The 15,443-nt window shown below is 34.8% G+C and overlaps 1 protein-coding gene across 3 annotated transcripts in view; it reads left to right on the forward strand.

Moving 5' to 3' along the window:
• The window catches only part of NEGR1 (neuronal growth regulator 1), a 941,547-nt gene that overhangs the window by 71,585 nt on the left and 854,519 nt on the right, over positions 1-15,443 (forward strand). The window lies entirely within an intron of this gene.

Below are 15,443 nucleotides of genomic sequence, written 5' to 3' on the forward strand. Positions count from 1 at the left end.
GAGGGATCGCATTCAACTTTTTCCCATTCACTATGATGTTAACCATTGGCTTGTTATATATCTCCTTTATTATATTGAAGTATATTCCTTCTACAGTTTTTCAGTTTTTATTGCGAAGGATGTTAGACTTTTTCTCATGGCTTTCATGCACCTATTAAGATGATCATATGATTTTTGGCTTTCCTTCTGTTGATCTGGCATATGTTCATTATTTTCAAAGAACCATTTCTTCATTTCAATGATTTTTTTAAACTCTGTGTAATTCTGTGTAATTTATTTGTGTTTTGCTTTTTTATTATTTCTTTTCTTTTACTCATTTTAGGCTTGATTTTTTTTTTTTTTTTTTTTTTTTTTTTTTTTTTTTTTTGACAGGCAGAGTGGACAGTGAGAGAGAAACAGAGAGAAAGGTCTTCCTTTGCCGTTGGTTCACCCTCCAGTGGCCGCCGCGGCCGGTGCGATGCGGCAGGCGCGATGCAGCAGGCGCACTGCGCTGATCCGAAGGCGAGAGCCAGGTGCTTCTCTTGGTCTCCCATGGGGTGCAGGGCCCAAGCACTTGGGCCATCCTCCACTGCACTCCCTGGCCACAGCAGAGAGCTGGCCTGGAAGGGGGGCAACCGGGACAGAATCTGGCACCCCGACCAGGACTAGAAGCCAGGGTGTCAGTGCTGCAGGCAGAAGATTAGCCTATTGAGCCGCGGTGCCTGCCCTTGGCGTAGATTTGATTAGGTTGAATGTGAGTGGTGATGTTTCGCCTTCCTGTACTTGGAGAGTTATATGTACCTCTAGGTTTAAGAAGTTTTCTGAAGTTATCTTTCTGAATATGCTTTCTATCCTTTAGGTATTCTCTAGTTCTTCCTAGACTCCAGTAACTGATGTTTGCTTTTTTCATATTGTCCTAGTATTTCTGTAAACTTTCTTCATTTCTCCTGACCCTTTCCCTTGCTTCTTTTCCAGTTGTTCATATTCAAATAGCCTGTCTTCAAGTTCACTGATTCTTTGTCCTATTTTATATATTTTGCTATTGATGCTTTCTATTGCATTGTTAATTTTGCTTAGTGTATTTTACATTAAATGATTTGTTTCAATTTTTTTTTTAACTTTTATTTAATGAATATACGTTTCCAAAGTACGAATAATGGATTACTATGGCTTCCCCCCATACCGTCCCCCCCACCCACAACCCTCCCCTTTCCCACTCCCTCTCCCCTTCCATTCACATCAAGATTCATTTTCGATTATCTTAATATACAGAAGATCAGCTTAGTATACATTAAGTAAGGATTTCAACAGTTTGCTCCCACACAGAAACATAAAGTGAAAAATAATAGATGATTTTTTTTAATGATGATGAAATCAGATCAGACCTATTGTCATGTTTAATCCCAGTGAGAGTCAAGTTGGGAGTTGATAGTTTCTTTTCTTTTCTTTTTTTTTTTTTTTTTTTTTTTTTTTTTTTTTTTTTTTTTACAGAGGATCAGTTTAGTATGCATTAAGTAAAGATTTCAACAGTTTGCACCCCCATAGAAACACAAAGTGAAATATATTATTTGAGTACTCGTTATAGCATTAAATCTCAATGCACAGCACATTAAGGACAGAGATCCTACATGAGGAGTAAGTGCACAGTGACTCCTGTTGTTGACTTTACCAATTGACACTCCTGTCTATGGCATCAGTAATCTTCCTATGCTCCAGTCATGAGTTTCCAAGGCTATGGAGGCCCCTTGAGTTCTCCGACTCTTATCTTGTTTAGACAAGGTCATAGTCAAAGTGGAGGTTCTCTCCTCCCTTCAGAGAAAGGTACCTCCTTCTTTGAAGACCTGTTCTTTCCACTGAGATCTCACTCACAGAGATCTTTTGCCAGAGTGTCTTGGCTTTCCATGCCTGAAATACTCTCATGGGCTTTTCAGCCAGATCTGAATGCCTTTAGGGCTGATTCTGAGGCCAGAGTGCTATTTAGGGCATCTGCCATTCTATGAGTCTGCTGAGTATCTCACTTCCCATGTTGGATCACTCTCCCCTTTATTTATTCTATCGGTTAGTGTTAGCAGGTACTAGACTTGCTTATGTGCTCCCTTTGACTCTTAGTCCTTTCATTATGATCAATTGCGAACTGAAATTGATCACTTGGACTAGTGAGATGGCATTGGTACATGCCACCTTGATGGGATTAAATTGGAGTCCCCTGGTATGTTTCTAACTCTACCATTTGGGGCAAGTCAGCCTGAGCATGTCCCAAATTATATATCTCTTCCCTCTCTTATTCCTACTCCTATGTTCAACAGGGATCACATTTCAGTTTTTAAAAATTATTTCCATCTCTCTGTCTATTCTTTCTGTTCGAATACTAACATTTCTTTTAGAATAACTATTCATTTTTCTGTGTTCTGTTGAAGTTTCACTGAGTTTCTTTAAAACAATTATTTTGAAATCTTCACCTAAACATTTCAAAATTGCAAATCCTAGATGATCCATTTTGGCATTTTTTTGTTCATTAGGTGAGGTCACTTGTTTCTGTAAAATGTCAGCTTTGCATTGAATAATTATTATATTCTGTCTTTATTTGTTTCTGTCCTAATCAGTTTCTGTATTTTCTCTAGGCTATGAACACGTTATAATTTAGCACTATAGTGCATGCTAAGCTACAGTTTGCTGCAGGTCTGCTGTTGGGCTATTTTCACGGTTACAACCCTAAAATACAAAGTTAAATTGTTTCCTCAAATTTGCAGTTGGTGGTTGTTCAGAATAAACTGGGGAAGTGTCTAAAAGGGACAGTCTGCCCCACAAGTCTCTTCCTGAAGCTGAGGTAGACCCAGATTCCTAGTGATGTGGCCACCAAAGACAAAATGTTAGATCACATTCACTCTCACTGTTCTCAGTACAGATTGAGGGGTGGGACAAAATCCTAACCTGCTATGGGGTTTTCTGCTGCTGGGGTAAACTCATAATCAGAGATTGTTCCAACCAGTCAATAGTAATGTTGGCTAGGAAATTGGTCAAATGGTACCATGGAACTCCATTTGGCACAGAAGAGTTTGAGAGGCTCTATCTGCAGGCACTTGGCCTGGTGACAATGATGGTTACAATATATATAAGTTTGGGTCTTATTTGCTTGGCACTGAGACTCAATACTGTACTGGGCCTCCTTGTTGCCTGCCCAAGATTGAAAGAATAATGATAAGGGCAAATTCTAGACTTTCTAATCAGGCACTAGGTGGGTCATACCTGGATGCCACAGTCATCAGACACTTTGCAGTCTTGATGGTGAACACCAGGACCATGTTTGGTGTCTGTTCTACCAGGGTGCAGCTATCCACCAGACACTCAGGTCTAAAGACTTCATCCACAGGTATTGGACTGTGGACAGTATCTTTGCACTGTTGTACTTTACCAACCCAGTACTGAGTCCTAAGAAATAATCCTGTGGTTCTCTCCTCTCTGCCGAAGGTTGGGGGAAAATTCATAAAGCCAGCCTTTTGGTCACCCAGACTGACATGAACCCATGTCACATCTTAGTCTCACTGTCACCAGGTCCTCTGATGTCTCAGGTGTGCATGACAGGCTCACTTAAAACTGGCATGTTATGTACCAAAATTAGTACATCCCACTGGAGCACAGATCTCCAGTAGATGACAGAGCAGGTCGAGTGATCAGTTTGTAAACACTGACCTGAAAGTTGATGCCTTCATGTTTTATCAGGTGCTGGATCTCATTGTGGCAGGTCCATCTCTGAGCTCCAAGGCAAAAAATCCTAGGCTGTCTCTCTCCTTCCCTATTCCTTAGAAGATGGAGTTTTGCTTTAATCTATGCTTTAGGTTGGGGACAATGTACTGGGGGCATTAGCCTAGCTGCCTGGCTATTGAGGGACTAAATACTCAGTTTACAGGTGTGAGCCTAGGGGTAGGAGACATAGCGCTTTGTCCAACTCCAAATTTTATTACCTTGGGCCTGCACTGTTATTCAAGATTAAGGCCTGGATTGAATTCCTCTTTCTTTCCCTAGGAAGAATGCGACTGTCTCTGTGCTGTGCTCCTTGGAACTAGGGAAACTGTTGCACGGGCAAACCTTTTCTTTCTGTTTTACTCAGGGTACGTTATAATGGTTATCATTCTGAAACCAGGCACTGTGGTTTCTTCTCTGACTTCCAAAGCTGTTGTGAAGGAGGCATGGAATATGAATGGGTTTTCAAATTTGTGTTTCTATAGGATGATTGTGTCCAGAGCATCTTACTCAAAGCCACCTTGCTCCACCTTCCAACAAATGTCTAAATATCAATTTTTTTTTTAAAAAAAGATTTATTTATTTATGTGAAAGAGTTACAGAGAGAGAGGGAGAGACGTGGATAGAGAGAGAGAGACAGGGAGAGAGAGAGAGCAGAGGGAGATGTCTTCTATCAGCTGGTTCACTAGCGAAATGGCCACAACAGCTGGGACTTGGCTAGGATCCAAAGCTAGGATCCAGAAGGCTCTTTCATGTCTGCCAGACAGGTGCAAGGGCCCATGCACTTGGGCCATCTTCTGCTGCATTCCCAGGCACATCAACAGGGAGCTGGATTGGAAGTGTAGCAGCCAGGATTTGAACCTGCACCCTTATGAGATGTCTGCACTGCTGGCTGCAATTAATCCACTGTTCCATACCATTGGGTCTGAAATACCAATTTTAATTAATATTGTTAGTGCATGAAAACATGTGAAGACATTCACTATAGCTGTTTATTTTGTAAGGCAAGAAGTTCAAGCTAGAGCAGTTCCATCCATTTGTTAGATCATTTTTGGCCTTGGCAATGGTTGTCATTCTTTCATTCATTCACTCATTCATTCAATAAAAAGTTGTTGAACCTACTAACAAACATAAATCTAAATGCTACCTTCAAGACATCACATTATAGGAAAACAAATGTATACCTGGGCAGTTTAAAACTGTATGAGGAGTGCTGTATGAGAGATGAACCTGGGCACTGTGTGAGTGTAAGAAAAGCCTCAGTTAGGAGATGACGAAGCCATACAGAGGTGCCATTTGTGAATTCAGGTGGTCATTATAATCAAATCTATCCCTGCTACAGTAAGGGTATTTCTTTCTGTTTGGTAGCTCTACTCATACTCTTCAGGACTGTAGTAAATTGCTTACACTAGAATGCTCTGTATTTGACTCTAACTGTCACATCCTCCACTTATCTTACCAAAATACAGTGTTATTCTTTCCCTCACATAGCACTTTTTAATACTTTTCCTTTCATTCTTCATATCACTGAAGAATCAGAAGATTATTCTGCTTGGTGTTTTTCTGAATCTGGTATCTTGATCTCTGTTATTTTTTTCTTATAGGAATAAATAATTTCTCTTATTTAGGAAATATAAATTGACTATCATATAGGAGTTTATTTTTAATTCTGTTTGTACTTGCTGCATATATTCTGTACATTTTTGTATGATGCACTTTATTATGATTTAGAAAACATTTGATGTTCAAAAATATTATAAACAGCAGTGTGGACTGCAAATAAAACAAGTTTATAGAGTTTTCTTTTTAGTTTTAGTATCTTACCTTATTCAATTCTTTTTCTCATTTGACTTCAGTAAAAATTAGTTAGATTATAGACTGCAAGTAAAAAATGCATTAAATCTTCCTTGTAACTTTAGATTCATTGTAACATGTATATGTTTGAATTTGGCCAGTAGCAATCTATATCATGTGAATAAGAACTCCTTAGTGAAAATAACCTCAAATTTTCATAATAAATAAATTCAGTGGATTTAGGAAATTAAAATAACTTTATTGAAGGTAGCTTTAGTGAAGACAAAGGTCTCAGACTGTATTTTTTATTTTAAAGATGAGGTTGATAAAGTGATTTTTTAAAAGAAAATGTTGACAATGATATGATCCTATAGTAATCTGAATTCACTATCATATCCAAAATTTTATGATTAAAGATTTTCTGCAATTAAAATATTGTTTTTAAAAGCATAAATAACATAGTTAGATAATTATATACCTCAAGTACTTATTACCTTATATGTTAGTGTACTTAATTAAGACTATACAAGGCTAAGAGAAAACTAACCATATGCATTGGTAGCTTTTACAGAATGTATCGGTGCTTATTCTTGGTGGGACATAAATGAAAGATCTCTGCGAGTGAGATCCCAGTAGAAAGAACGGGCCATCAAAGAAGGAAGTGTCTTCCTCTGAAGGGAGGAGAGAACTTCCACTTTGACTATGGCCTTGTCTAAATAAGATCGAAGTAAGCGAACTCAAAAGGCTTCCATAGCCTTGGCAACTCATGACTAGAGCCTAGGGAGATTACTGACACCATAAACAAGAGTGTCAATTTGTTAAGTCAACAACAGGAGTCACTGTGCACTTACTCCTCATGTAGGATCTCTGTCCTTAATGTGTTGTTCAATGTGAATTAATGCTATAACTAGTATTCAAACAGTATTTCAGACTTTATGTACTATAAGGGTACAAACTGTTGAAATCTTTACTTAATATATACTAAATCGATCTTCTGTATATGAAGATAATTGAAAATGAATCTTGATGTGAATGGAATGGGAGAGGGAGCGGGAGATAGGAGGGTTGCGGGTGGGAGGGAAGTTATGGAGGGAAAAGCCATTGTAATCCATTAACTGTACTTTGGAAATTTATCTTTATTAATAAAAGTTAAAAAATGGATTGGTACTTATTCTTGGTAATTTAAAAAGTCACAAATGTCTTAAGACCATTATAGCATTATAGGTAGATTTAGTTTCACTATCAGATCTATACCACTCTTTCACAGAAAAACAAATAATTAAAATCTAAAAAAATTGTATAAAATAAAATGCATTATTATTTCATATTTCATAGAACTGGTTTTAGTGCTTAAAAAACCCAATTCAAGCAAATACAATTATTCCCAAGTAATATGCTATTTTCCCACAATATTACCAGGTATTATTACTTTGGCCAAAGTAAAGCAGATTGATATTGACCATATCTCTAAAGGTCTTTACTTTTACATAACTAACATAATTTTATTCTTTTAATAATAATCTTGCAGAATTAAAAGGTTATTTTGATTACTGTCCATATTTTATTTTAAATATCCTTTAATAATTTCTAGGAAGATTATAAGTGTTTTTAATATTTAATCTGAAATGTGAAAGTTTTTTTGCAGTATTCCTTAGATTCAAAAATTTATTTTTATAATTAAAATATCAGAATCTGGATTTTTATATAGCCATTTATTCTGTTGGAATAATCCAATGACTACATTAATTTATTTGCCATAAACTTACTATAATATGATTCCATAATGAATGAAAAGACTCTGATTAAAAATAACTTTCAGAAATATGCAGGATGTATGACTTTAAGACTTTGAAACTCAGAATATTATTGCTTAATCTATAGCCTAATATAATTTTATGAAGGATATAGCTAAAAAACTGCAGATATGGAAACTTTGAATAAAGTTTTTAATAAAGTTGATATTACAATTCATATTATTGAAAACATATTACAATGTCAATTTTATACATAAGTACCAAAAATACAAATAAATGATTATCAAATTAAATATATAAAGAATAACAAGAATTATAAAAATGGAAAATTTGGTTAATAAATGTTCAACATTTGTTATTTAGTTTTATAATTTGTAGATTCTATAATTGTGTTAGTATAACATCAACACTTTACTATGTTACAGACACTTTTATGAATGCTTATGTATCATATGTCAGTTAACTCTAATAAAAACTGTATTAATTTATTGTCCAGAATTTTATTTGATATTTCTAAGACTCACTGGCATAATGACATATAGAGTTTAGCAAAAATAAGGTTTTGTACTATTCAAGATTTTAGGATCATTGGCATATCTTGGAACCTAACCTTGAGATAAACAGGGAATACTGTCTATAATTATCTGAGCACTATTGTGAAACCTCTGGATTGACTACATATACTAGTGCTTTATCTCCATCTGCATTTTAATATATTATAGCTGATACTTCTGATAGGAAGATGATTGAATAGTTGGTACTAAAAAGAGATGTGATTATAAGTAGAAATATTTATGTTGTGAATTACATGCATGCATATCTTCATAGTAACTAATATGAAACTTTAAGGATTTTTTTTTCACACTGCATAATTCATCACTGTGTCAAATTCATGTGTATTTTTATTGGGAAGACCAAAAACAAAAAAAAATCTTCTAAGCATATGGAGAGACTGAGTCAGCTTTGCAAATGTTTTACAAAAATTAGCAGGACAAAAATATAACTGGCTCTATAAACACTGAATTTTTCCTCATTGATTCTTACACCTTGTCTCCACAATATGTCCATCCTACCTTCTGTTCTCATCCTAATTTACCAGAAAAGAAAATTAATATTTGCCTGCAAATAACAGCTTTTAAATTTTATATATTCTTGATGTATGATCATGAAACATACAGTATTTAGTCCTTTTCATGAATATCATTATTTCAATGACTTTGGCAATATCTTTTTTTTTTTTTTTTTTTTTGACAGGCAGAGTGGACAGTGAGAAAGAGAGACAGAGAAAGGTCTTCCTTTGCCATTGGTTCACCCTCCAAATATCCTCCCTTCATTCCTCCTAGCCACCCGTCATTACATTCCTGATTCAATGTTATTTTACATAGTCCCTGACACAATGGATTTTTTACATAATCTCTGATTCAAGTGGTTGATTATAAATAGTGCCTAACTGCTATATTGTGGTACTCCAAATCTACTATATACTTGGCATATTCTCCATTTGAGAGTCTTTATTTTTGTTTTGTGTTTTGCTCTTTATTGTGACTTTACCAAATAAGGCTTACCATTCATGTTAAAATGCTTTGAACTTTGAGAAGAAGAAGTATTTTAATTATTTTAAAATCTGATTTATGATGGATTATGTTTTTTAATCCCATTGAATAACTGGAAAAATTTTAAAATTCTATTTTATCTTCCCTAAATTAATATTAATTACTCTACATAGTTACCATGAAGATACCACTTTGATTATAACTTCCTTAATGTTTTTCTCTACATGGTTAAGTAAAAATTTTTTAAACAAATTTGCAGGATGTAGTGATGATTAAAAGTAAATATAAGCAGTGATGTGATCATAAGAATCTCCTTAGAAACTGAACATTTGTGTCTTTAGAGATAATCTTGGCTTCAGTTGTAGTTGGGTTTTTGATAAATTTGGTGTCCAGCTGCCCACCACCAAGCTTGGCTCCCTGATACAAGTTTCAGCCAAATGTTTTAATTTTGTCTTGTCCATTTCAGAATAGCACCTAACCAATGAGCCATCTGCCACCTTGGACCTAAGAAAGACTGAGATAAAATTATTTCAAAGCATAACATGATAAAATGAATATGAGTTTTGCAGTTTTATTTAGGTAAAAAAGTGGTCTTTTAATAAAGTTTATTTCCCAGGATAAATTGACAACATTTAAAGTAAATTATTTATCTTGTTTCCTCACAAATTTCTAAATCGAATTATTTTAGCTTACCTAAATCTTCACGTTAAATGACTGAAAATATTATGAACATCTTTGCCAATATCATCAGTTGGTGATTGTCAGAAATCAGAACATATCTCTCATGAATATTTCCCTTTAGGGATAATCATTTCATCCAGTGATTCTGTGTTTATGTATTCTGGAGTTACATGTTTGATTTTAAAAACATATTCCCAAATATTTCTGGTGCATTCACTACTTTCCATTGCAGATGAGCTTTAGAAAAAAAAAAAAAAAAACTTCCTAAAGGAGGTAGTGAAGAAATATGAGATATTTGTGTATCTTGTTTGTCTTCTAAGAGTGACTATTTCTGTAATGAATTTTTTCATCACAGCAGAAGTTCCCAAGTGTATTCGATCTCATTACCTTTACACTCCTTTAAAAAAAAAAAAAGAAAAAAAAATCTGTTTATGTAGGCAATGTCTATCAATGTCTATCTTAATATCAGTTCATTTATAAGTAATACAGCAAACCCATTATTTGCTATTATATTACAAAGAGTGTATAATATATATGTAAATGAAATAAATAGTATTGTCTTACCTTTTTTTGTGTGTGTTTAATGTCTCTCTTAATAGGAGACAATTGGATTCTATTCTCATTTTGCATTCTTTTGTGACAATATGATGTTTGTTTGAGTACAGAAAGAAAATCTTACCTCATCATGTACAAATATAGAGTTCAAAGAGGATGACCTTGTTAATAGCTTTTTCAGAAAATTGTAAATATTCTTTTTAATCAGCTTTGTTGAGATATAATTGATAAGTCAAAAACTATACAAATTTAATATATACAGTTTATTGAGATTGTACATTTACATACACCTGTGATACCTTCATTACAAGCATAGTAATAAACATGTCTCATTCTTTTATATTACACCAAAACTTGACAAGTGTTCTTTTCTAAATTATAATTGCAATGTAGAATCTCAAACTATATAAATTAAGTTTTTGTGCTGTTACATTAAAATCTATTGGTTTATCCTGCACTTAGAATACGTTTTACTGGTTCAATGGGTTATGCAAAATTTCCACAATTCCATTATTAGACAAAAATAATTACAGCTGTTAGTATTATCACCAGTGTTGTCTAGAATATAGTGTGCAAACAAGAAGGCACTGATGTTTATTGTTGGAGAATCAAGCTATCAGAAACTAGAATTCTTGGTAGTTTGCAATTTAACAACAAAAACTGTTGAAATTACAGTACTTTCTTTTCAGGCAAAAGTACTCCAAATACCTAATTATGTTTAGTTTTAGTTTTTGTCTATTAATTATTTCTCAAAGTAAAAATTGTGTTCCATAAAGATGGAGAAAATTAGCTTGTGTATCAATCACTTAAGTACTTTTTTATTGAGACAATCTCTATACCTTGAAATAGAACAAAGTGCTTCATATATTTGTTCCATTTGATCACATAGGATATTGAAAGCAGGTCTACTCAAGGCTTCAGTATTCATTTGAACTCATTGATAACACAAAATTGATTCTAGCTGAAATGTGTGGCATTTTATCCACCATTGCTTTGGCAACATAGGTCCAAATGTCAACATAATATTGAAAAAAGAGTATTTCAGTATTACTGTAAAAATAGTTTTTATTTGTGTACTAAATGAAACTCAATTATTACCAGTTGTCCATGGATTGCACATTGAGAACTACTAAACTAAATGATATAAATTAAGAATGTTTTCAAAAGACTAGCTCATCCCTCCTTCATCTGAGTTGCATCTTAGGAATGTGAATAATTGGTCCAAGAGATAAAATGTAATTCATTAAATATTAAATGTTTGTGGTTTTTATTAGTATGGGAACATGTCCTGCAATAATAATTATTATTATTGTAGTTATGATTGATTGATGAGTACTTAACCTTTTTCCAGCACAGATTGAGATACCATAAAGTGCAGTGATTCTTCAAAATAATTTCTCTTTAGTAGCAACATTACCTCTTTTACAGAAAAAGAGACTATAGCAGATAAAGAAATTTGCCTTCATTGCAAGAGTCAAGGCTTTCAATATTTAATTCAAAAAACCATATTAAAAGAAGTAAATAGTCATATATTTAATTTTTAAGTGCACACGTAATTGTTATAGAAATACTACAAGATCACAAAAATTAAAATTGGAGAAATTCAGCACACTAACAAAGAGGCAAGAGCCTTGCGTGATTAGTGACATCATAAATAAGAGTGTCAATTGTTAAATCAACAACAGGAGTCACTGTATACTTACTCCCCATGTAGGATCTCTGTCCTTAATGTGTTGTACTATGTGAATTAATGATAAAACGACTACTTAAACAGTACTCTATACTTTGTGTGTTTGTGTGGGTGCAAACTGTTGAAATCTTTACTTAGTAAACACTAAGTAGATCTTCTGATATAAAGATAATTGAAAATGAATCTTGATGGAGAATGGGATGGGAGAGGGAGTGGGAGATGGGATGGTTGCGGTGGGAGGGAGGTTATGGAGGAAAAACCGCTATAATCCAAAAGTTGTACTTTGGAAAGTTATATTCATTAAATAAAAGTTAAAAAAAGAAAAAGAAAAATATGAGGTTGGCAAACTGAAAAAAAAATAAAGTAAAATAAAAAAAAAAGAAGCTTAAGTGGTGGGAATCCCTACTGAATGAGTGGGATAGGTTCTTGGATTTTCAGAATTATTAGTTTTTTTTAAGTGTTTATTATAGTGTGAATAATAATTTTAGTAGATTTATCCAAAATTGGATGAGAAGTAAAAGAGAAATAAGAGGACAATTAGGGGCTCACTCTGTAGCACAGGCAGTAAAGTGCCGCCTATAGTGCAAGCATCCCTTATGGGCATTGGTTTGAGTCCAGGCTGCTGCACTTATGATCCAGCTCCCTACTAATGTGCCTGGGAAAGCAGCAGAGGATGACCCAAGTACATGGGCCACTGCCACTCACGTAGGAAACCTGGAAGAAGCTCCTGGCACCTGGCTTCAGGCTGGCACAGTTCTGACGGTTGCAGCTATTTGGGGAGTGAACCAGCAGATGGAATATCTTTGTCTAGGAACTTAGATGGGGGGTTGTTTGTACTGATGTTGGGTAATTTTTTTTTTTTTTTGACAGGCAGAGTTAGACAGTGAGAGAGAGAGAGAGAGAGAGAGAGAAAGGTCTTCCTTCCTTTAGTTGACCCCCCAAATGGCCGCTATGGCCAGCGCTGCGCTGATCCAAAGCCAGGAGCCAGGTGCTTTCTCCTGGTCTCCCATGTAGGTGCAGGGCCCAAGCACTTGGGCCATCCTCCACTGCCTTCCCGGGCCACAGCAGAGAGCTGGACTGGAAGAGGAGCAGCTGGGACAGAATCTCGCGCTTCAACTGGGACTAGAACCCGGGGTGCCAACGCCACAGGCAGAGGATTAGCCAAGTGAACCTCAGCACTGGCCGAGCAATTTTTTTTTAAGATATATCTGAGGACTGGTGCTGTGGCATAATGGGTTAAGCAGCCACCCTCAGTGCCAGCATCCCATATGGGCTCAAGTTTGTGTCCCAGCTCCTTCACTTCCAATACAGCTCCCTACAAATGCACCTGGGAAACAGCAAAAGATGGCTTAGGGCTTGGACCCCTCTATCTACATAGGAGGCCCAAAAGAAGCTCCTGGCTCTTGGCTCCTGGCTCCTGGCTTGGGCCAAGCCAAGCCTGGATCATTGCTGCTATTTGGGGAGTGAACCAACAGGTGGAAAATCTCTCTCTGTCTGTGTCTACCTCTCTCTGTGCTCTGTAGCTCTGCCTTTCAAACAAATAAAATAAATCTTAAAAAAAAAACAAAAAAACAAATTGTACAATATGGTGACTATAGTTATTAACAATGTATGATAAAATGATGTGTTGGGTAATACATATGTTAATTAGTTCTATTTAGAAAGTACATAAAGATCTCAATTTAAAAACTTGGTGATAATACCCCCAAGGTACAAGAAAAAGAAAAAAAAATCAAACTCAGGTCTGCCACTGTTTTTCAGCAGGTTAAAGCCCAGCCTGGACATTACAGCCATTTGGAGAGTGAACCAGCAAATGGAAAAGTCTTTCTCTCTCTCTCTCTCTCTTTCTCTCTCTGACTGTCTGCCTTTCAAATAATCAAATAAATAATTTTTAAGGATCTTCCATCTGCTGGTTTGCTCCCCAAGTGGACGCAATCGCCAGGGATAAAAGTCAGTAGCCTGGATCTCCATCCAGATTTCCAATGTGAGTGGCAGGGGCTGAAGTACTTTGGCCATTTTCTGCTATCTTTTCCTGAGCATTGCCAGGGTAGTGGATTGGAAGCCCAGCAGTTGGGACTAATACCTGTGCTCTGTCATGGAATGCGGCATCACAGGCAGTGATTTAGCCTAGTGTACCACAAATCTGGCCCTTGTTTGGTATTGTTTTTTAACTAGTTACCCCCTACCCCCCCTTTTTTTTTTAAATAATACATTTAATTCTCAGGATCACAGTAAATGCATAGTAATTATTACAACACAATTTTCATGTTAATGTGATATTAGTGCAGAGAATAGATTCAATGTAGTTTATAGATAGAACTCTAAGAATATGATATTCCTGTCTTCCCTCTCCCTCCCCTTTTCCTCCTTCTTTCCCTCCTTCCTTCCTACCTTCATCTCTCTTTCTTTCTTACTTTTTGAGATAGAATATTAAAAATTCTAGCAATATGCTTTCTCAAAGTGAGAATGAACTTGAATGCCTGATTTTGTGTCTGTAATCACACAAATCAAAATTTTTTGTATATAAAAGATAGTCCATTCAGATAAATAAGTGAAATTGTCTAAGTTAGAAACTCTTTAAAAGATTGTAGAATTGTTAAAAGGAAATAAAGATGTCCTATGTTTGAAGCAAGGCTGCCCTCAGAAAGCTCGTGTGTGTTGTAATGAAAAAATGATTTCTCAGTACTTCAGTTAGCTGTATTTTTAAAGGTGCTTTTTAAATAATTATATTTACTTTATTGCAATGTATCTATCAATCCTAAAAAACTAAAACTTATCTAGAAGGCTAATTGGAGTTCTATTCTAGACATTCAGTTCCTTCTTCTATATAAAATTATATTGGGAGAAAAATATTTGCAGTTTTGTGTATTGCTGAAAAAATATTATTCCAATCCATAATTTGAATGGATTAATCTAACATAATAAGAGTTAAGACCCATTTCTACTTAAGAGTTAGTAACAAAAATCTTATAAAAATGTAACAAAAATACAGTGATATAAAACTAAAGATACACTTGCTGCTATTACCTGTACTTTGACATTCAAAATTTCATAAAGTAATGTTTGAAATTTGTACCAGTGCAAAATTCTTTAAACACACACAGACATGTGCACATGTATGTATATCCATTCCATTTTATTGTTGCTCATTATTATATTTTTAAAGGGCATTATGTGCCCATTTTCATAGGATCTCTGTTTTAAAGATGGAGAGTATCAGATAATTTTTTCTCATATCATACACAATTATTTTTAAAATCAGATGGATTGCACCAGTTTACTTATACTTGCCTTTCTATGTTTAGTGTATATTGAACCTCTACTTTTCATTCACCAAAATAATCAATACATTTATTGAAAATTATGTTTATAGAAAGGGACTGTCACTTTGCTCTCTTAAGCACATTAAATTCATGGCATGGACATTTGTATAAAATACATGCACATATAAATTAGTGGTCTGAACATAATTAGCTGTATTTAGCAAAAAATGTTATATACATGCAGTGTGCATTTCATGATTTTGTTTTTTAGCTATTAATCTTCAGTATGATTATGGAATTTGATGAAGTAAAACAAATAAATTTCATTATTTACAAAAATTTTATAATCATCAACAAAACCGTATATATAAGAAATGTCAATGTTGTGAAGTTCATTGCAAGTAGTATAACATTTCCACAAGGTGTTAAAGTG

The sequence above is a fragment of the Oryctolagus cuniculus genome, chromosome 7 (assembly GCF_964237555.1).
Source record: "Oryctolagus cuniculus chromosome 7, mOryCun1.1, whole genome shotgun sequence".
NCBI lineage: Eukaryota > Metazoa > Chordata > Mammalia > Lagomorpha > Leporidae > Oryctolagus > Oryctolagus cuniculus.